Source organism: Camelus dromedarius, chromosome 24 (genome assembly GCF_036321535.1).
Source record: "Camelus dromedarius isolate mCamDro1 chromosome 24, mCamDro1.pat, whole genome shotgun sequence".
Lineage (NCBI taxonomy): Eukaryota > Metazoa > Chordata > Mammalia > Artiodactyla > Camelidae > Camelus > Camelus dromedarius.
The window spans coordinates 14,083,954-14,104,982 of record NC_087459.1 but is presented as its reverse complement, the minus strand read 5'-3'; the positions used below and the strand labels follow the sequence as shown (position 1 = coordinate 14,104,982).

At 45.4% G+C, this 21,029-nt stretch overlaps 1 long non-coding RNA gene across 1 annotated transcript; it reads right to left on the bottom strand.

Moving 5' to 3' along the window:
- Positions 1 to 1,875: 1,875 nt before the first annotated feature.
- Positions 1,876 to 20,307, bottom strand: LOC116147246 (uncharacterized). Its single transcript, XR_004130786.2, has 4 exons — positions 20,211 to 20,307; positions 17,712 to 17,816; positions 14,018 to 14,219; positions 1,876 to 1,955 (listed from the first exon to the last, which is right to left on the bottom strand). It is a non-coding gene; the product is annotated as an uncharacterized LOC116147246 (long non-coding RNA).
- Positions 20,308 to 21,029: the final 722 nt, after the last annotated feature.

The window sequence follows — 21,029 nt, the reverse complement described above, 5'->3', positions numbered from 1 at the left end:
ACCCTGGAAACTCACTTGAGTTAAGAAGCTTGCATTTGACTCCAATCCTCAGGGGAAGCCAAGGGAGAGTTGTAAGCAGGTGACATATTGATTTGCATTTCTGTAAATATAGGTAAAATTCGCATAACATAAAATTAACTAATTAATTTTAAAGTGCACAATTCAATGACATTTAGTACATTCACAATGCTGTGCAATTACCACTCTAGTTCCAAAACATTTTCATCACCCAGGAAGGAAGCTGCACATATTAAGCCGTCACTCCTGTTGTTCCCTGCCTCCCAGCCCTGCTAACCACGAACCTGCTTTCTGTCTATTCTGGATGTTTCCTACAAATGGAATAATACAATACGTGACCCTTTGTGTCTGGCTACTCTCACTGAGCGTCATGTTTTCAAGGCTCATCTATGCTGTAGCGGGTATCAGAACTTCATTCCCTTTCATGGCTGAATGCTATTCCACTGGATGGACAGCCCACATTTGGTTTATGCAATCATTAGTTAATGGACATTTGAGTTGTTTCCACACTTTGGCTATTGTGAATAAAGCTGCTATGAGCATTTTGCAAAAGTTTTTGTTTGAACACCTGTTTTCAGTCCTTTGGGGTATCTACCTGGGATGGAACTGCGGGGTCATACGGTAATTCTAGGTTTAATGTTTTGAGGAATGGCCAAACTATTTTCCACAGTGGCTGCCCAATCTCATCTTCCTATGTGCTGATTTGTATTTTAAAACAAGAACTTGTTTGGTTGCTGCGTGAAAACGATTGTAGAGGCGACCGTGGCTGAGACTTCATTAGCAGAAGTAGATGTGAGGAAAACTGAATGGATTCTAGATTGTTTTGGAATCTCCTGACTTACAACTGAAAACGTCAGGTGGAATTCTAGCTGTTAGGAAGACACTGTACAAAGGCAGCTGTGGTCTGATTTTGAAGTGACAGGTAGTGGGGAGATTTCCATCCTGGGATGGAAAAAATTCTTCAGACATTCTCTGCTCACAGATTGGTGAGGGTGTATCGGAGAAAAATTTCCATGATCTTGCCAGCTGGCTTAAAAACTCCTCTTGGGGATAAAACTTTTTAAGGAAAATATCTTGATAGGCAGCTGGGAGGAAAAGTAAGACCCTGAAGTCACCGTCAGTAACAGCAAAGTCAACGAAAGCAAAACTGAATGGTTCTCCAGAATTTTCCCAAGTGTGGGGTCGGAGGAGAGAGCAAACAGATGAGAGAGAAAGCATTAGTAAGGCTGGGGATGCCTGAGGACCACTGGCCAGAAAAGCATCTCCAGTGAACCTGGTTGAGTCATCTGGCTTAATGCCCTATGAAAAGACAGGACCACTGAGTCCCAGAGCAGCAAAGCACTTGCAAAAACACAGGAGATAAGAAGTGGCAAAGCCAAAAATCAAGTGTCCTCTCCACTTTTCTCTTCCTGTGGAACGTTTTCAAAGTTTTCTTTGAAGGGAAACAGATAAATACTCAAGTTGCACTCCCTGTAAGTTTACACTCCCATCCATCCATCCATCTATCCATACGCCCACACATCCACCTCCCCATCCATCCATTTCATCATTCAGCAAATTTCACAGCACGTTTGCTGCATAAGCTGAGGCTGGGGTTGCCAGAAGCCAATCCTGTAGAGCCTTATTTGCCATGAGAAGGAATTTGAATTTTATTCTCAGAGTAATGGAGACCCATGTAGGTGTTTTAAGCAGGCGTGGCCTAAACCTATTTAAGTTAAAATGATGACTTTGGTTTGTGGATGATGGACTGGATGGGGCAAAATTAGGAGCAGGGAGATGCAGTCTCTAAATAACACAGCCCAACAGTCCTCCTGCCTCCAGCTCTCAGGGCTTCCAAGCCGTTCAACCAGAACTTACCAGGCTGCTACTGTGTACCAGGCAGGCACTTTGGGTACAGAGACGATCAGGGAGTGTTTCCAGCTCTCCTGGAACTGAAGCTGCAGTGGGAGAGACAGAAGAAAGCCAGCAAATACGACTTAGGTTAGGACATCAGGACACCCAGATGGCGTAATGACACAGGGTGGGAATCCGCACAAAACCTAAACAGGCAGAGGCATCCAGGAGGGCGTCTTGGAGGAGGTGGCGTTTAAGCTGAGGCTCTAAGGATGACTGGGACTTAGCTGGGGAGGACATAACTTGGCAAAGAAGACCGAATGAGTAAAGGCACTAAGGCATGGGCCAGCGTGGTTTTATATGGGAAATCACGAAATTCCATAAGGAATGAGGCAGAACATTACTCCACAGATATGTATAAGTGGTGTGTGTGTGTGTGTGTGTGTGTGTGTGTGCGTGTAGGTGGGTGAGTGTGTGTGTGATACAAGCTGATCAGTATTGGAAGGTGGCTGTGGGTGGGAATGAGAGTGGAGGTGCTGGCAGGGGCTGGGCACGATAGACCTTACATGGCTTATATTCCGATGGTGCCGGGGAGCCACTGATCATAAAAGGGAGAGGGATAAACCCTCCTTCTGCTCCTTTCTCAGGGAAGAGCCATAGCCTGAGCACGTGTGGACAAGAGAGGGAATATTTGAAGGCTGAGACGTTAGGAGGCAAATTCAATATGCTGTTTGTTGTGTACGGCATATATGTGGGGAGTGTATTTCCAGGGGCAATTTATCTCCCTTGTGAAAAAAATAAATAATGCTTTCCCCCTATTATACTAATAATCTCTTTGTTTTGAAAATTTGGAAAATATAAACTAGAAAAATGAACAAAAATTTCAACCTGCAATTCCATCACCTGGTGTTAAATCTGTCAGCATTTTATTGAGAATCTTTCCTGTCATTTAAAATTACATAAAGGGATTTTTAGATAAATGAGATCATAGTCTGTACACTGATTTAGCAGTTGCTTTTTTCACTTAGCAATATAGCATTAACAGCTTCTGCATCCATTTCCCAGGGCTGCCTAAATAAAGCACCACCACCCAGGGGGCTTCAAACAACAGAAACGTACTGTCTCACGGTCTGGAGGCAAGAAGTGGGAAATCAAGGTGTCTGCAGGGCCAGGCTCCCTCTGAGAGTTGTAGGGGATCCTTCCTTGCCTCTTCCCTGCTTCTGAGGGCTGCTGACCATTGTTGGTGCTCCTAGATTTGCAGCTGCATCACCCCAGTCTCTGCCTTTGTCGTCACATGACATTCTCCTTGTATGTCTGTGTGAAGACCTGACCATCTTCTTATAAGGACACCAGTCAGACTGGATTAGGGGACCACCTGACTCTAGGACACTTCATCTTAACTAATTACATCCACAACAACCCTATGTCCAAATAAGGTCACATTCTGAAGCACTGAGACTTATGACTTCAACATATTTTTATTTGGGGGGGGAACATAATTCATAACAGCTTCTCCTGCCATTAAATATTGTTTTACAATATGAGTTTTTAATGGCAACAAAATATTCTATTTTACAGACATACAAATGTCCTGGGGTCAGTCCTGCTTTACACTGAATAAGCAACCTGTGCCCTGTCCTCATCCAGCCCTGTGCAGGGTCAGTGGTCATCACCCTGATAACAGTGACGCTGGCATGGCCTGAAGTCATGTAGCTCCTACTGACGAAGAAGGACAGTGGACTTGGGTTCTTCCAAAACCCTTTTAAACACAAGGGCAAGACCAAAGGAGAACCTCTCATAACCAGACATCCATGGATCAGAATTTCCCCTGGCCCGCTCCAGTTCATCCGGATGTGACCGCATCTTGGAATGCACCCAGCGATAAGCAGGTGATTCACCAGCTACTCAGCCAAATCCAACAATCGTTTATTCAACCTGCCTTGGGAGTGTAGGTGAAAAATTTCCAGTCCCAGTTTCTTAGGATGTCACCAATTATCTCAAAGGAGGTTGCAACAGACGAAAAGGACAACGTGTTTGTTTGAAATCACAGTCCCTCTCTTTTCTGAGCAGGGGAGCACGTCCTGGGGGAACACTTAGAGCAACAGTACTTTAGGTATTGACTGTTAGGGTTGTAAAGGGGTTTCCATGTACTTTCTCTCTTTTGATTCTCAAAATAACTCAGCCTGATAGGGCAGGACAATTGTTGCATGAGGCTCCAAGTTGCCTTGACTTGCCCAAACCCACTCAGCTTACAACCACCACCGCGTGGGAAGCTCCCACTGCAGGCATGGTCTTATTTAGTCTTCCCCCTAAACATGGCAGGAAAGCGCCGTGCCCTTCCCCCTTCCAAAGATGAACAGGCTGAAGCTTAGGAGACACCCTGCCTCTCCCAAGCTCGCACAGCCAGCAAGCGCTGGACCTGGGTCTTGACCCCAGGCTGCCTGACTCTCAGGGACATTTGTGGCCACTAGTCCACCCTGGGCAGGGTCGAGCAGACCCAGACACCCTCACTGGCTCCTGACTCTTTTTTCCCCTGTGACCTCATTTGGTTTCAACAGTGGGAGTTTATCTGCTTTTTAAACTGGACAAGATAATATACGCCCTTGGGGGCTTTGCCCCTTATTCTATGACGGATGACAGGCAAGGACTTCTGGTGGCGAGGCCAGCTGGGTGGGGCTTATGCTAAAGACGAAAATATTATTTAAAGATTTGCCAGGTCAAGGGGGTGAGTGTCCTGTCACTTGATAGGAGGGAACCTTGACGCGGCCCCACAGGTCCCCAGAGTGTTCATGGGGAGTCGTTAGGGGGATGTATGCATGAACTATCTTACGAGCACCTGCATTTCCCTGGGAATTAGTCCATATCACTCCTCATGAGAATCTGTAAGGTCCTTGTGACCCAGAAATAAACCCAAATAAAAAACAATGTATATTGTTTCATATTTGTATGGCAGGCTTTCTGGAAACCACCGTGGTTTTCTGTTAAGAAAAGTCTCTTGCCTTTGAATATCACACCAGACAGAGCACTTAAAGGGCTTTCCAACCCATGCACTCAGCATGTGCTTGGGAAACACACGGCGGGGAGGGCGCTGCTTTGTAGAGAGCAGCTCTGTCCTCTGGACTGAGAAGGAAAGGGAGTGATGCGGCCAGAGACCTGGGATGCTCATCATCCAAACACCATCACCAGCTCCTTGGGGCTCTACCTCCGGAATATGCCTGGGGCCCCTGCCCTTCTGCCCATCTTCTGCTGTGGTCTCACACTAATCCTGCCCCTCTGTTCCTTGAAGACCTGCAGGGGTGTCCTGCTGCCCTCAGAATGCAGCTAAGCCCCTGGCGATGGCTGCAAAGCGGAAATGACCTGCCTGGTCTCTGACATTCTCTCCACCTTCAATGCAGTCCAGCAACACTGCCTTCTGCCCTTGAACCTCGAGCTTGCTTTTTTTATCAGGCCTCTGAGTTTGCTGGAATCATCTGCCTCTAAATATCTGCAGGGCCACATCGTCTCATCAGCGAGGTCTCTTTCTGGGAGATGCCTTCAGAGAAATCTTCTTTCTAAGAACCCCATTCTAAGGGAATGTGTGCCTGTTTTTCTTCCCAGCCCTTATCACCATTAAACAACGATCTTTTGCTTCCTTACTTATCATATGGCTTACCCCACAGGACACAAGCTCCATGGACTAACGTGAAATTTAGATCCTCCATAAATGTGCATCTAGAAGGAAGGGACGGGCAGGTGGGCAGACAGGCAGGTGGGCAGGGTTCTCTGTAAGGCTGATGCTTGCCAGGTCCCAGCTTCCTCCAGGGAACCCTGGAGTAGCTGAGTGTTGGAATGTTACAGGGGAATGACAGCTTCCTCCAAAGCATGGGAAGCTCATTTTCACCCCACTTAGCAGTGAATTATGTCACCTGCTGGTGAGGGCAACGCCACAAAGCCCGTAATTAGTTCCCTGATTATTCACAATTGAAGCGGTTGTGGCTAACGGATGGTGTTCGCCACAAAAACCTGTAGGAGAGCCAGGCCATTTGGCAGCTCCCGTGTTCCCAGGAAGGCAGATCAATTTCCGTTTGATTTGTTTAAAAATAACAAATAAACAATGCGGAGCCCGCTCGCAAGGCTTGGGTTCCTCCTTCTCTGAAATTTGGGGAAAGGAGGCAGCTTGAAATTGCCAGTTAGGACAAGACAGGCAGGGCACGTTCGCGGCTCAATCGGATTCCCCTATAATCATAGCTAATAACTGTCTTTTTCTACTACTAAACAATTCTGTTATCGTAAAGCTTCTAGTTAGCGAGCTGGCTAAATGAGACTTGGGGGCTGGCCACAGAGAAGACGCCTCTGGAATGCAGCACAGAAGTCCATTTTCCCCCCACTTTTTTTCTGATTTTGTCACAGGCTGAAGGGTGATCTGCTGACACTCGTGAGGAGAGATACTGGGACTGGTGAGATTTCTTAAGAAGCCCAGAAATGCACATCTTTCCCCGGAATACAAAGGGAACCAGTGTTTCCTCCAGGTCATGAATTTAAAAGGCTTCTCTACCTCAATTCACTCTTAGTCTGGGCTTTTCCTTGACCTATGTGACTCCCCAAATATCCAAATTTGTCCCTTTACCAGTTAAATTCTTCAATGACTTCCACTGCCATTAGGAAGTGCCTAAACCACCCAGGAGTCCTGGATGACTGGCCCCATCTTCCTCACACCCATCCACTCCCCACCCCCTTTTCCTTCAAGCTCCCAATATAGTGAATTATTATCTGCAGGTAGCAGGGTGCTCAAAGTTATGGAATCTGGGAGCTGGGATGCCTGGTTCTAATTCTAGCTCCATTGTGTATCAGCTGTGTGACCTTGGGCAAGTCATTTGACCTCTCTGGGCCACAGGTGCCACATCTACCACATGAGGATAACAGAAGCATTTGCCTGGTAAGGTGACTGTGAGTGTTAAATGCATTAATGACTGTACAGTGCTTACAACAGTGGTTGGTGGATGCCATGTGCCCAGAAGAGTGTTCTCAGTTGGGAGTGTTGCTTTGTTTCTCTTTGCACGCGCTGTTTCCTCTGTCTGGAGCTATCTTTCTGTCCCCAAGCCCTTATTCTCTTGTTTGACTCATCTTTCGATTTTCAGTTTAGACACTTCCTCTTCCCGGAATCCTTCCAGATCCCATATCCGTGGATTACGTGCCTACCTCTCGATCCAACAGCACCAAAAAGCACCCTCAACTTCTTCCATCACAGATGTCATCCCCAGTGTATTTATTTCAAAATAATTTTAGGTTCTCATGCTGCTGTAAGAAATACTACACAGCGATCCCACGTGCCCTTTCCCCGGGCTTCTCCAGTGCAAAACTGTGGTCCCCACAGGCCAGACTACCGACCTTGGTACAGCTCAAGACACACATTTCCATCAGCACAAGCATCCTTCGGGTCGCCTTCTTATAGGCACGATCGCTTCCTTCCAGCTTTCACTGCAACCTTAAACTTTGGCAACCATTAATCTGTCCTCCATTTCTATAAATGTGTCATTTCAGAAGTGTCATGTGAGCGGAATAACATGGTTTGAAGTTTTTCACTCAGCATGACTCTCTTGAGATTCATCTACATTGTTTCATGTATCAGCGATTCCTGTGTGTTACTGAGTGCTATTCCAAGGTGAAGAGATACCAGAGTTTTTATACATGTCATGTTGAAGTCTGTGTGGGTTCTTTGTGCCCAATGTCACAGTCATAAGCAGAGTAGGAGAAATAACCCGACGCCAGGAAACCTCCAATGAAGAGATAAATTTAACACCCTTGGAGTCATTACTTCCATCTGCAATTCCACAAAGTCTCCCTGCTGGGCACTGAGGACTAGGGGCATAGGATCCCAGGATCCCAGGTCCTTTCAGACAATGTTGATTGGAAAGCAAACTTGTAAAGATTTTTTTCAGAGGGATCCAGCTGCATACATATGATACAAAAATTACTTGGCTATTAGCATACATAAAATTCCAAACTGACTACCATTAGCACAAACAATCGTTTTATATATTTAGGTACCTCCAATGGCAAAAATGAGTACATATCCACAGAAAGTTTCTAAGGATTGTTCAATATTACAGTTTGTTTAAGCAACAGGAGAGGAAACATGGTGTGTGCCCGTCAACTGAGAAGGCTTCAAAAATTAGAGCCATGCGTTGCATAGAATATAATATGACCATTAAAGTTAAATGGGACAGATACATATTTAATTACCTGAAAATACAATAAATACCTCCAGGGAGAGATAATGCCAGGTGGCAAACTTTCACTTTTTTGGAAATACCGTTTATATACAAGGTCATGTTTCAAGTGTACCACATAGCGATTTGATATTTGCACACATTATGAAGTGATCACTACAGCGAGTCTAGTAACCATTTGTCCCCATAACAAGTCATTATTGACCATATTCTTGTTGCTTTATGTTACATCCTTGTGGGTTATTTTAGAACTGGAAGTTCGTACTCTTAAACCTCTTCACTTATTTCTCCCCCCATCTCCCTCTCCTCTGACAACCACCCATTTGTCTCTGTATCTATGAGCCTGTTTTCACTGTGTTTTGTTTTTCAGACTCCATGTAGAAGTGAAATCATATAGTATTTGTCTTCCTCATATGACTTAGTCCATCTAGTATGATATTTAGTATGATACCCTCTAGATTCATACATGTCATTATGATTGGCAAGGGTTCTTTTTTATGGCTGAGTAATAGTCCATTGTACAGCTGCATATACATCTTCTTTATCCACTCATCAATTGATGGACACTTAAGTTGCTTCCATATTGTGGGTATTGTCAATAGTGCTGCAATGAACATTGGTGTGCGTATGTCTTTTTGTATCAGTGTTTTTGTTTTCCTCAAGTGAATACCCAGAGTGACATTGCTGAATCATATGGCAGTTCTATTTTTAATTTTTTAGGAAATCTTCATCTCATTTCCTATGGAAAACAATGGATGCACCAATTTACATTCCCACCAACAGTGTAGGAGGGTTCCCTTTGCTCCACATCCTCACCATTGTTGTCTGTCATCCTTTGAGGACAGCTGTTCTTACAGGTATGAAGTGGTATCTCATTGTAGTTTTGATTTGCATTTTCCTAATGATTAGTGATGTTAAGCATCTTTTTGTGTGTCTGTTAGTCATTTTATATCTTCTTTAGAAGAATGTCTGTTTAAGCCCTCTGCTCATTCTTCAACTGGGTTGCTTTTTGAGGTTGAGTTGTATGAGTTCTTTGTATATTTTGGGTATTAACCCCTCAGCAGATATACTTTTTTGCAAATATAAATCTCATTCATTAGGCTGCCTTTTCATTTTGTTGATAGTTTCCTTCACTGTGCAAAAAAGCTTTGTAGTTTGATGTTGTTCCATTTGTTTATTTTTGCTTTTGTTTTCCTTGCCCAAGATCCAAAAAAAAATTGCTAAGGCCAACATCAAACAGCATACTGCCTATGTTTTCTTCTAAAAGTTTTCTAGTTTGGGGTCTTACACTTATGTGTTTAATCCATTTTGAGTTTACTTTTGTATCTGGTGTGGGAAAGCAGTCCAGCGCGATTCTTTTGCATGGAGCTCTCCACTTTTCCCAACACCATTTATTGAAGAGGCTGTCTTTTCCCCATTGTATATTCCTGCTCCCTTGGTCATAGATTAACTGACCAAAAATGTGCAGGTTTATTTCTGGGCCCTCCATTCTGTTCCATTGATCTGTGTGTCTATTTTTGTGTAAACACTGGACTGTTCTGATTACTGTAGCTCTGTAGTATAGTTTGTAATCAGCCAGTGTGATACCTCCAGCTTTGTTCTTCCTTCTCAAGATTATTTTGACTATTCAGGCTCTTTTGTGTTTCTACACAAATTTTAGAATGGTTTGTTCTCGTTCTGTGAAAAATGCCTTTGGTATTGTGATAGGGATTGCAGTGAATCTGTAGGTTGCCTTGGGCAGGACAGTCATCATAACAGTATCAATTCTTCCAAAACATGCGCATGGCATATCTTTCCATTTGTTCGAGTCGTCTTCAATTCCTTTCATCAAAACTTTTCAGAGTACAAGTCTTTCACCTCCTTGGTTAAATGCATTCCTAGGTATTTTATCCTTTTTGGTACAATTATACATGGGATTGATTCCTTAATTTCTGACAGTGAGCTATTAGTGTATTTCTATGCAGCAGGTTCCTGTGTATTATTTTTGTATCCTGTAACTTCACTGAACTCATTTATTAGTTCTAACAATTTTTTTTTTTGCTAGTGACTTCAGGGTTTTCTATTTACAGCATCATGTCATCTGCAGTTTAACTTATTCCTTTTCAGTTTGGATTCTTTTTATTTCTTTTTCTTGTATGATTGCTGTGGCTAGAACTTCTGATTCTATATTGAATAGAAGTGGTAAGAATGGGTATTCTTGTCTTGTTCCTGATCTTAGAGGAAAAGCTTCTAGCTTTTCACCGTTGAGTATGCTGTTAGCTGTGGGCTTGTTAGATTCGGCCTTATCATGTTTATTATTAGAGCTTATGTTCCCTCTCAACAACCCACTTTGTTGAGAGATTTTATTATAAATGGATGTTGAATTTTGTCAAAAGCTTTGTCTGCAACTGTTGAGATGATCATTTGTACATTTTTGTTTTACAGTTTGGTGGTGTATCACATTGACTGATTTGCAAATATTGAAACTCCTTGCACCCCTGGGATAAATCCCACTTGATCACGGCTATGATCCTTTTAATGTATGGTCACTTGCCTATCTCCACTTTGTTTAGCTCTTTTTTCTAAGGTTATGCCTGCTTTGTTCCTTCATTTTGAGCAGATTCCTCTGTCTCCTCATTTTGACCAATTCTCTGTGTTTATTTTGTGTGTTAGGTAGGTCAGTTACATTTCCTGACCTTGAGGAAGTGGCCTTACATAGGAGACATCCTATGGGGCCCAGGAACACATGGCCCTCTGGTCACCAGAGCTATGTTTTAGTGGTGCCCTCTATGTGGGCTGCTTGTGCCCTTCTGTTGTGACAGGGCTGATGACCATGTGCATGCTGGCCAAGCTGGCTGCAAGGATGTGCCTCGTGCAGTGACTGCGGGCCCACTGAAGGGCCAAGTAGGCTTCCTGCAAGGCCGGCTGTGTAGCCCAGGGGAGGTCTGCTGCTGGCCCACTGGGGGGCGTGGCTGGGCCCCTGAGTGGCTCTTGGTGCTGGCGCTCGTTCACTGGTGAGTCCCTGGCGCTAATTCACTAAAAGGAGTATTTTAAGTGGTGCATCCCAGTGCTGATGTTATCGCAGTAGAACAAGCTCCCCACACTGGCTGCCCCCAGTGGCTGTGTCCCCAAGAGTAGTCCCAGTGCCTCCTGCCTCTCTGGGAGGCTCTCCAAGATGGGAAAGCAGGTCTGACCTGGGCTCCTTTCAAACTACATCCTATGTACTGGGACTTGGGGCAGGTGAGATATCGTGTGTGCCCTTTAAGAGGGGAGTCTGTTTCCTACAGCCCCTCCTGGCTCTCCTGAACATAAGCCCCGCTGGTTTTCAAAGGCAGATGTTCTGGGGGAACCCCTTCCTGGGAGGAGCTCCAGGCTGGGGAGCCTGATGTGGGGCTGGGAGAAAGCCTCTCTGATTGTGCTGTTTCTCCCGTTGGTGGGTTGCTGAGCTGGGGGTGCGGGGCCTGGCTGTATCACTTCTGTGCCCTCCCACCCATCTCACTGTGGTTCCGTCTTCATGCCTTTAGATGTGGGAGATCTTTTCTGCTGGTCGTGAGGTCGTTCTCATGGGCAGTAGCTCCATAAGCAGTTGTGATGCTGGTGCATCCATGTTAGAAGTGAGTTCAGTGGCTTCCTGCCCTGCCATCTTGGTCACCGTCTTCCACCTCCCGTGAATTTTAGTTGCCTGTTTATGTGTCTGTCTTGCCTACTATTCCAGGGCTCCCCAGCACTGTTTATGTTTTGGGCCAGGTCATTCGTGCTGCAGGGGCTCTCTTGTGCATTTAGGATGTTCAGCAGCATCCCTGGCCTCTACACACTAGACGCTAGCAGCATCCTTCCCCCTCTGTCTCAGTGGTGACAACCAGAAATGTCTCTAGACACTGCCAAGTGTCCCAGGTGAGGGCAGGTGGAAAATCACCCCTGGATGAAACCCCTTCCCTGGACCATCAGCTCTGGGAGGACAGGAAGTGCTTCTGTCTCCCCAAACCTCCAGAACCTAGAATAGCACCTGGTCCTTAATAAATGCTTGCTGAATGGCTGAATAAAGATTCTGGGCTGAGTAGTAAAACACACCTCAGGTAAAAGTCAGAAGACCTGAGTTCTCATCCTGAATGCATTAGGAACTGGTGGTGTGACCCAAAGCAATCCCTTCTCTATGTTCTTAGTTCGGTTCTCTGAAAATGGCAGGGACCAGCGTGTTTGCTCCTCCGAACATGGCTGAGCAGAGTGGCGTCCGCCTCACCTGACAGTTGGTTAGAAATGCAAATTCTCTTCCTCCTCCCCAGACACGGCGAGTTGAAGTCTTGGGGTGTGGAGCTCTGAAATGTATGTTTTAACACGCTCTCCGGGGGATTCTGATTCGTGCTTCAGCAGTTCTCACCCCTGGCTGATCTTAGAATTCGCCTGAAACGCTTTTTTAAAGCTAAGATGCCTGGGACGCTAGATTCCCCCAGCCCAGTTTCATGAGCAGCTCTAGTGTTGGGGTGGACTGTTGGCATTTTCCACCTGCCTCAGGTGATCCCAACGCACAGTCAGGACTGAGGCTCTCCCAGTGCAGACTCTTCCACTCTGTGTTTCCCATCTTAAACCTCTGGAAACTGCATGAACTCTTTCAGTCCACCAGAGGGCCATTTACAGCGCTGAGAAGAGACAGGGTTATCGTATCTGGGCAGGGGCACATGGAATCACAGACCCACAAATGCACGGAGAGAAGTAAGTGTCTGAGACATTCCTCCCCAGCTCTACTTGGAAAAACAGGACCCTAAGGAGGGACGGGCAAACCTTAACCAGGATCCTCTATTTCACTACTGGTTTTAAAGTCCATGTCAAGAATCTTCCAACAAAATCTATTTCAGAAACCCTCCACATGCCTGGGTCCGGGAAAGCTTCTTGGTTTAGAAGGGAGCCGCAGGTTAGTGTACAGAGCGGTGGATGTGAAGCCAGCCACACCTGCGTGTTTCTCGGTAAGCCACTTCCCTCTTCTGGCCTTAGGATCTTAAAGTTGCATTATGCAACTTATTGTCTGAATGGTGATGAGGGTCAACCTAGGCGAATGGGTGAAGCACTGGCACCAGAACGGCTGCTCAAAAGCTCAGTAGTTCTCAAAGTGGGGCTCAGAGCAGCAACATCACCTGGAAGCTTGTTAGAAATGCAAATTCTCGGGTCCCAGCCCAGACAGACTGAATTAGAAACTCTGGGGGTGGGGCAAATGACTTCCCTTTTCTGAGCCTCAATTTTCTCCTTTGTGAAACTAGAAGAACAGCAATACCTGTATCTCAGAGACCATTTGCAAGGATGAAATGAGCTCTGCATTACACTACTGAGCACAGTGCCCAGCATACAGCAAGAGTTCAATAAATGGTCACTATGGTTGCTCTTCCAATGATCACAATCTGCAAAGACCCCTGCTCCATGCAAGCCTCGAACAGAAGCTTTTGTTAAAACTCTGCCCAAATAATTCTTGCAAGACTTTGCAAAAGACCATATTCTGGCTCAGGCTGCTCCCTGTGGAATACCACGTAGCAAACAGGAGTTACGGCGCACTAATGTCCCGTGCTAATACGTCAGCCAGCTTTATAACTCATTCTGAGAGAGGCCATCGCTCAGAGCAATAGAGCTATTTATTGTAGGGTCCCATTATGGGTTGTGATCTATTTAAGTCTAGCCAGCTGTCAGAAAGACAAGCCTTCCTGCCACCAATCAGGAACAAGAAGACGGGCTCAGGGCAAGGAAAAAAAAAATAAACAAATAGGAGACAGGGCTTGAAAAATATTCCACTCATGGCTAAGGGAAATGCAAAAGATGCCCGACGGAAGGGAAGAGAGTCAGCTCTGAGTGGCCTTGCAGCAGCAGCAGAGAAATTTCTAGAAGCATCAACCAAGGCAGAGGGTAGTCTGATGTTTGTGGGCACCCTGGCTGGGAGCTGGCAGAGGCAATTGAATTTTTAAGGCGAGGAAGGGGAAGGTGGGGTTGAAATTTACCTTCACGCATTGCAGGTTTCAATAATCAGGGTGAGAAGTGGAGAGTCACACATCCGGAGACCGTTCACCTTCAGCGAAATTGGGCTTTACTTCCTTTTTGTCTCTTGCAAAAGACTGTTTCTTGCTCAGATCTCCCAAGTCTCTTTCACTGGCCCCGACCACCTAAAGGCCCGTCTTCCCTGACGGTTTAACTGATCTTCAGCTAAAAAGAAATCACGAGACAGTTAGTCCATCTGTAGTTAGCAAGGTCTGAGAACAGAAACTCATACAACTCAATAGTAAAAACAATAATAATAATGCAATTAAAAATGGGGGAAGGACCTGAATAGATATTTTTCCAAAGATGATACTCAAATGGCCAACAGCTACCTGAAAAGATGCTCAACATCACTAATCATCAGGGAAATGCAAATCAAAACCCCAACCAGATATCATTTCACACAGTTAAGATGGTCATCATCCAAAAGAAAGAGATAAGTGCTTGTAAGGGTGTGGAGAAAAGAGAATCCTTGTATATTGTTGGTGAAAATGTAAACTGGTAAGTCACTATGGAAAACAGTACGGACATTCCTCAAAAAATTAAAAATGGGACTACCCTGTGACCCAGCAATTGCAGGTCTGGATAAATATCCAAAGGAAATGAAATCACTATCTTGATACCTGAGATATCTGCACTTCCATGTTCAATGCAGCATTATTCACAGTAGCCAAGACATGGAAATGACCTATGTCCATAGATGGATGAATGGACAAAGAACATGTGGTATATATACACAATGGAATATTATTCAGCCATGAAAAAGAAGGAAATCTTGTCGTTTGTGATGACATGGATAAAACTTGAGGGCATGATGCTAAGTGAAGTAAGTCATAGAAAGACAAATACTTCATGATTTCACTTCTATGTGGACTCTAAAGTAACTGACCTCATTGAATCAGAGAACAGACTGGTGGTGGCCAGAGGTGGGGGTTGGGTTTGGGAGGAATAAGTGAAGGTGGTCAAAAGTTATATAATCTTCCAGTTACATAATTAATAAGTTCTGGGGCTGTAATGTACAGCATGGTGACTATAGTTCACAATACTGTAGTGTATATTTGAAAGGTGTTAAGAGAGGAGATCTTAAAGTTCTCATCATACACATATTTTTCTGAACTATTTGCAAGTAAATTGTATATATCATGATACTTCAACCCTAATATCTCAGTATGTATCTCCTAACAGAAATATATTCTCCTCGAATTCTGTTTCTTTTTGCCTAGTTTTATTGAGATATAATTAACATATAGTATTTTACAGAGAGAGACAGGGACAGAAACACACACACACAGAGACAGAGGGAGAGGGAGAGAAAGAGGGAGGGAGAGCAGAATTTACAAAGTGGCAACAACTTTAAATCTAAGGTGGAGGACATGCAGGTGGTCACTGTTCAGCCCCTTCAGCCTTTCTCTGGAACCAGACTTCTTGGGTTCAAATCTCCACTCTCCAACTTATTAGCTGTGCAATGACCCTGAGCAAGTTACATAAACACTCTGTGCCTCAGTATTGCCATCTTGAGATGGGAATTGTTATAGTGCGTACCTCACAGGGGTTCTGTGAGCCTGAAATAAGTTAATGTGCTTGTAATCATTCCTTGAATGGAGTAAGCGATCAATAATGTTAACCCTATGGTTGTCAGATGGATGGATACACGCATACAGACCTATGGATGGATGGGTGGGTGGGTGGGTGGACATAGAACATGCACAGGGGATAAAATTCTTAAAATAAATATACGAATTATATAATGCCCGCACATGGACCCTGGAAGACTCGGTTTTCCCTGCAGAAGTGTGCCTTGACCCTCGCAGGCACCGTCAGGAGCACAGAACCACAGTAATTGAGACCCACAGCGATCGCCCGGCACCCAGAGTAGAGGTGCCCTCTACTTCCCTTCCATCTGCTTCTCACCCGGGGAGGCCCCCTCCCTCCAAAGTCAATTTCAGTGCAATCTCAGTCTAAGTGGTGCCCTTGTGGATATGAGAGTCCTGTTCAGCTGAGGATGGAGCCTACCTAGTGGTACTGCATGTAGAGCAGGGCCCTGCACCTGGATTGCATTTTAAACACATCCCGCGCCATTAGGCAGCCCTCATCACTCAGCAGATTGAAGGCCGCGTTGCAGGGTCCTCGCAGCCCCGAGCCAAGCTCAGCCAGTCCATCCGGCCAGGGCACCCTGCCAAGAACCTCCAGCCGAGAAGCGGTCACTCTTAGGTCACCATGCACCAGTGGGGTGACCCAATGAGGAGAAACCAGCCTGGTACCACAGCAGGCCCCTTGTGAATCCAGATTAGAGAGTGAAGTGGCAAGGGGCCTTCCAGCTGCGCTCCTGAGGAGCCTGAGTCTTCCTGTCGTAATAACAAGTGCTCTTATTTTAACGTGCCTCTATCCACCTCGCTCTAACACTGCAGCCAAGCTGACCCAAGCTTCCTCCCATTTCTCCAGAACCCCTGGAACTTTCCTTACTCGTGTAAATCCTCTCTGGACATTTTTCCTTCTATTGGTTGCTTCTTACTGAATGGGTCACCTCCTCAGAGAAGCCCTCCTGGATCACACAATAGTAAAAGGTTGTTTTTGATTGTCCTTTATCTCGACACTGTTTTTTCCTTTCCTTGGGCTTCACCTTCCTCATTTGTTGATAAGGATAACAATCATACTGCAAATTCTCTACTTGTCCATCCTTTTCCACCCTCCCCTGTGCTCCACTGGGCTGATCAGTGCTTTGCCCATGTCCACTGACTGGATTCAGCCAATGAGAGGCAGCAGGAGAGGCAATCAGGAGATTTATTTCCCCGTCTCTCTGCCTGCTAGGTGGTGGCTCTGTTCCTTCACCAGGCTCCTGCTGGGCGGCTGGGTGCTGCGTTCTAGAAACTGCTCCCCACCAGGCTCCTTCCACACCAAGGAGGTCACACAGCTCCCTGACGTTGCCAGCCCCTTTAGCCCTGCTCGGACTTCTGTAAATATCCCCTTCTCTGCAATCACCTCAGTTGCCCCTTGGAGTATGCCATCTGCTTCCTGGGGATTCCGCCCCATGCAATAACATTATCAATCTCACAGGGTTGCTGTGAGAACGAACTCAGCTCCAGTGCAGGACATGTGCAAAGATAACTATTTGTCATTATTTTTGTTATGACTAGCTATTTTTTTCTTCCCTGGCACTCACCATATTTTACACTTATTTGTATACTAATTGTTCATGACCTTTCTCTGCAGGTTTAGGAGTCCATGTCTGGGTCTGTTTGTTCAATCTTTAATGACCCGGTACCTGGTGTTTAGTAGATCTCAGAAAATATCTGATGAATGAATGAACGAGAGCTGGGTTTTCACTTTCAAGACATTTGGACATGTCATGTTGAATTGTGTGACGTTACTGATACTAGAATGTTTTGTTTTACAAAGGCAGCAATTTCATAAGGTTTTTTACCTACTACCTTATCCCCTGGGTGATTAGCAAGAGCAGGAATATAATCATTTTATAAATAATGAAACAAGAACAGAGGGAAAAGTAGGGGGACTAGAACCTCATCTGTGCCCAGGCTCTGTGAGGCGTTCAACAGACACGATTTAATTCAATTTTTGTAATGATTCTCATACAATGACATCATTATCCCGTGGTTCACAGATGCAGAACCTGGGGGGGGGGGAGGCTAGGGGACTCACCTAAGACTGCGCAGCTGGTGGGTAGCAGAAATATAATCCGGTCCTAGTGGGTTTGACTCTCAATTTTGTGCTTTTCCCACACAGCGATTTTCCCCTTGTATAACCCTGGAGAAATTTACACATGTGCACAAGGAAACACAGACAAAAATATCAGGTTATAATGGTAAAAACAAATGGTTACAATCCCAAATGTCTATCAGTGGGAGAAAGGATAAATAAACAGGAACACTTAAGCACTGAAACAGTATATGGCAGTCAAACCGAATAAGCTAGAGGTACATATAAACAGTTCAACGTGGAGGAGGGAACTGTGGATGAAAAAATTAGTCAAAGAGTCTATCAATATAGGACCATTTTATATCAAAGTTCAAAACCATACCAGACGTTGCCATGCATCGTTTAAGGATACAAAGATGTAACAGAAATGCTCAAATTCAAGGGATCATAAGCCCCAAATTCACAACTGTGGTTGCAGGGATGGCGATGATACTGTGGAGAGTAGGCAGGGGTCTCATGGTTGCTGTGATGTTTTCCTTAAGCTGGGTGGGTGTTTATTACATTATTTTATCCCTTTTTTCCCCAGGGGAAATACATTGCTTATAAAAAGGTGGTACCTTGCCTAAGGTCAACCAGCTGGCCCAGGATGCAGCTGGACATGTATGTATGCCTCCTGACTCCTAGTCTAGTTCTTTCCCCCACAGCAAGCTGTCCAGGGAGCAGGTAATCACTCCCATTGTGCCACTAGGGGGAGAGGTGAAGTGCAATGTTGAACAGTCCTTATCTTTACCTCCTTCCTTCCCTGATCACTGCCTTACCATCACCCTTGATGCCTTCTCTCAAGCTGGCCAGGTTGCTCCATATCCTGGAGTATGGTTTGGTTTCTGTGTGGCTTCAGTGCAAGAAAGAGGAAGTACCTTTCATAGACTGAATCAGAAAGTCACAAGAAATCCAGGGAAAAGTAAACATCCCATCCAGAAGCTGGATTGGCAACACTTTTGTTTGCCTGACAATGGTCCTCCTGTGCCAGCAGACACTGTTTCTTATGACAAAAGCAGAAAATGGTGACCACTTACTTTCCTAGGCTGCTGATGGTGTGGCCAGTGACCCAATCTCCATAAAGAGGAAATCTGCTGGGGCGGTTCTGGAAACTATACCCCCGTTAGCAAAAAAGGAGGAGATGCAAGGAGAAGGCCTGCTTCTCCTCTCTTCCTCGTTTGTATGTTGTCAGATTGGGATGTGATGTTTGGAGCTGTGGCAGCCAAGTTGGGACTATGAAGAAAGGGCCAAAGAATCAGAAAGAAGTTATTATTGAGCAGGTGAGTGAGTGCTGGAATACACTACCTCTTGATTGCTTCAAAGTGAAAAAAAATACTAATCAATATGATTAGTGAACTTTTGTCCCAGAGTTCTATTACTAGCAAACAAAGCACATCGTCTGACTGCCCTGAAGAAAGAAAGATAAGCCAGTCTTTTGTCTGCGTACGAATCATCTGGACCCATGCACTTGGATGTGATCTATTAAAAATCATAAATAGAAGCTCACCATTCCTTGGCTTAGACCCTGCAATGGCCCTTTCTGGCTCTTTGGATGAGACTCAGAATCCTTAACAAGGCCTTCCAGGCCTCGCCTGAGCCAGCTTCTGCCTGTTTCTGGCCGGCCTTGCCGTGGTCCACTCTCTCTGTACAACTCACAGTGGTCCAGTCCCGCCAGTTTTGGTGGTGGTGTTTTGTTTCGCTTTGCTTCTCCAGTTCACCAAAGCCCTTCTCACTCAGGACATCTGCGTGAGCGGTCCCTCTGCCTGAAATGTGCTCTTCTCCAGCTTTGTTTGGCTTCGATTCTAAGACTTCAGGTCTCACTCAAAGTGGGACTTCTTCAGGGAAACGTTTGCAAGTTGTTTTATTTCACACCACCTGCTTTTCCCTTCCTGGCTCTGTATTTACTTATTTTCCTGGCATTGCTGTTTCTTCAGCCTCAGTGTCCGCCAATACAAGTTTAAGTTCTATTGGGGTAAATACGATGTTGGACTTTAATGTCCCTCCCCATCCGACCCACAGTCTGCGCCACGATAGTGTACATTGTGCCCTGTTTTCCCGAAGTGAAGATCTGAGCAGCTCACCCCCAATTCTCAAAGCTACTGAAGATAACACACGTTAACTAGAATTACTATTGTGACTTCTTTGCCTGCAGTGAAAGTTCATGTCCTTGGCCTGGCATTCAAGGTTGTCTTTAATTCATCCCTTTCTTCATTCACTCAAAAAAGATTTATTGAAGACCTGCCACATTCTAGGCACTGTTCTAGGCACCAGCCTACCATTCCACCTGTATCTTCTCCCTGCTCCTCACTGTCATCCGCCACCCAGAACATTTCAGCTCCATTCTCCCCGCCTGAGTTCTTCTCTGAACCGCAAACTGAATACTCTTCTTTCTGTAATTTTGCTCCAACTCTTTCTTTTGCTTAAGATGCTTCCCTGCTCTGTACCCATCAGATAACTCCTTACCCGATGGGGATGGAGATCCCAGGGGGTCCCATAGACTGTGTGTGGCTCTTCACGCAGCTGGATGATGTCTTCTGCGTGGTCGGTGCACGTAATCTGCTGAACTGTGGGAAGGAAAAATAAAAGCCTCAGTAGAAACATGCAGCCTCTTTTGCTTCCAAGGTTTGAAACATCTGAGTCAACAGCCCTCAAGTATTTTTGATCATGGACACCTCCTTTAAAAAAAAGTGAATGGGTGCCCCATTATTAGAATAATTTCATAGACAGATACAGAGAGAGCATACGTTGAACTTTGTCGTCTCCAAATGACAAGGCACATACAGAAAAGAGCTATTGAAAGGCATGAGATGCAGATGTAACGATGAACAGAAATGTTCTCACCCAGGAGCCCAGTGGCTCGTGTAGCCCATCCCCGTTTTAGAGGCTGTTTGGCTTAACCTTGGAAGGCGGCTGACTCTTTCTAGCTCCCATGGAACGGCTGTGAGTAGCTTCTGGGGGAAGACAAGGCATTTTGGCTGCGACGGCAGAGAAGCTTTCGGCCGTAGGTTTCTACTTCTGTTGCTTCGCCTGACCCTGGCATTTATGTTCTCTGGGTTCTCTGAGCCTTCCCTCAGTGGAATGAGGGGACCTGGCAGCTAAAGGGTTAACTTTTTTTTTTCCCCCTCCTCTTCCTTGATCATCCACTACCTGAGAGCAAGCAGCGGGCTGGAGAGTGGGGCTGACTTTGGCAGCTGGCTGTGAAGGTGCCAGATCCTTATCTTGCTGGGGTTTTGCTGCAGATGAAGCAGCGACTTGTATTCACTCCTCCAGGCAGATTTCTGT